The 2,403-nt window shown below is 41.6% G+C and overlaps 1 pseudogene; it reads left to right on the top strand.

Annotated features, from left to right (window-relative positions):
* Positions 1-875: 875 nt before the first annotated feature.
* On the top strand, positions 876-1,034 carry LOC145294419 (U2 spliceosomal RNA; annotated as a pseudogene).
* Positions 1,035-2,403: the final 1,369 nt, after the last annotated feature.

The following is a 2,403-nucleotide window of genomic DNA, read 5'->3' as shown; positions in this document are numbered from 1 at the left end:
CAAAATTGTTTGCTAAAAACGGCATTTTCTTTCAAGTATCGGACGCGATTCTAGTTTTGTAGAAATATATTTTAACTGTTTTGCCAGCGGCTAGGGGTGTTTTGATTATAAATGAAATCTGTGTGTGCATTATTAGTTCTTTATGTATGCGCCTAACATTTTCTTTTTGCCCTTATGCCTCTGTTTGCTTATTCTACTACACTTACTTTATTCTCGACTGTTTGTATGTCTGTTTGCTCTCTTTATCTCTCTTTTAATCCGTCTGCGTTACTAAAAAAGTTTCCGATTTTTAGTCGCGTGCAAGTGACTCTATGAGTCACTCCGTCGGTCCGTCGGTCCGTCGGTCGGTCAGTCTGTCCGTAACACTTTTGTGCTTAGCCTTTTTGGTTAAGATCAAAGGTCTGTTAATAGATGCTCTTCTTAGCTTTTAAAGATTTTCTCGGCCTTTTTGCCAAGATCAAAATGTAGTATCTGTTCCGGCAGATGCTGCAAGCTATGACTAGCAAAGACCAGATGTGGGGGCAACCCCACATGCCTGACCATTAACCAGTTCCCATTTCCCACCTCTCGGGAGCTGGTCCCCTTTTTCCCTTCCCCCTCCCTTCACTCCTCACATTAAAAATCGGCCTTGTGCCTAATTTGCTCGGTGGGGGAGCAAATAAATACCATCTGTTCCGGCAGACACTGCAAGCAAAGACCATATGTGGGGAAAATGCCACATATAAGACCTTGATCAATGTAGGGCCAACCCTTCATACCAGTTGTCACTATTCAGCTCCCATTTCCCACGCATCGGGAGCTGATCCCCATCCCCCCTCTCTCTTCACATTAAAATCGGTCTTGTGCCTAATTTGTCGGTGGGGGAGCAAATAAATACCCTTTTCTTGGCCTTTTGGCCAAGATCAAAGTGTAGTATCTGTCCGGCAGATACTGCTAGAAACCCCACATATAAAACCTGTGTCAATGTAGGGGAAACCCTTCATACCAATTGTCACTATCCAGCTCCCCTACTCCACGGGGAGCTGGCCCCCATTTCCCCTTCACTCCCCATATAAAAAACCGGCCTTGTGCCTAATTTACTTGGTGGGGGAGCAAATAAATATCAACCCCACATATAAGACCTTGGACAATGTAGGGACAACCCTTCGTATCAATTTCACTCTCTTGCTCCCCTATTCACGGGGAGTTGGCCCCCATATCCCCTTCACTCCTCACATTAAAAATCGGCCTTGTGCATAATTTGCTCTGTGGGTGGGTGGGGGGACAAATAAATACCCTTTTCTTGGCCTTTTGGGCAAGATCAAAGTGTAGTATATCTTCTTACTACATGCTGTACTTATGTTTGTAACTTTTCCTTGGCCACATAGCTAAGATCAAAGTGTATTATATATTCGTGACAGATGCTGCGCTTACATTTGTAACTTTTCCTTGGCAATGGAAGGGGAAACCTTTCCATGCTAAGGCAGTTTTAGTCGCATGCAAGTCACTCCATCGGTCGGTCTGTAACACATTTACATTTTTTTTAAGCAAGGGGTATGGAGTAACATTTTTGTCCCCCGATTTATCAAAGAGGGAGCTATATTTTCAATGGGTCCGTCTGTCCGTTAGTCCGGATGATTGAGGGATAACCGTCCATTAGTTTTTCCAGAAATTTTGTCACAAATTATATTTCAATTTATAAATGTGCATAGTAAAAAAAAAAAAAAATGTTCGTACGAAAAATCCTGTTTTGCCCGCAGGGGCTCAAAAGGGGTCAAAAATGGCTAAAAATGACACTTTTTGTCCCGTTACATTTGATCCTTCCATTAAATTTTCCTGAAACTTGGCCAAAATGTGGAGGGCATTGTTCTTAATATAAATTTAGTATGGCTGACCCTGGTAATATTCTGGTTAGCATACCCCGGGTACTTTTAGTACTAGAAAACACACCTTTTTGGGACTCCTATGCAACACCAATTTTTAAAACTATATTTCGTACAGCAAGGGGCATGGCTAACATTTTGGTCTCTCGATTTATCTATCTTTTTGGTGGGTTTGTCTGTCCGTTAATCTCGACGATTGACGGATAACCATCCATTAGTTTTTCCTGAAATTTTGTCACAAATCATATTTCAATATATAGATGTGCATAGTAAAACATATTTTTTTGTACGGAAATTTTCATTTCCGCTACAGGGGGTCAAAAGAGATCAAAAATGCCTCATAAGGGCCAAAAATGACACTTTTTGTCCCGTAACATTTGATCCATCCATTAGATTTTTCTGAAACTTGCCCAAAATGTGGAGGGCATTGTTCTTAATATAAATTCGGTATGGGTGATCCTGGCAAAACTCTGATTTGCATCCCCCGGGGACTTTTAGTGCTGAAAACGCCCTTTCTTCTGACACATTTTTCATATTTCTC

This window comes from Euprymna scolopes, chromosome 15 (genome assembly GCF_053919585.1).
Source record: "Euprymna scolopes isolate OS-2025 chromosome 15, ASM5391958v1, whole genome shotgun sequence".
Taxonomy (NCBI): domain Eukaryota; kingdom Metazoa; phylum Mollusca; class Cephalopoda; order Sepiida; family Sepiolidae; genus Euprymna; species Euprymna scolopes.
This window is presented reverse-complemented; position numbering and strand designations above follow the sequence as displayed.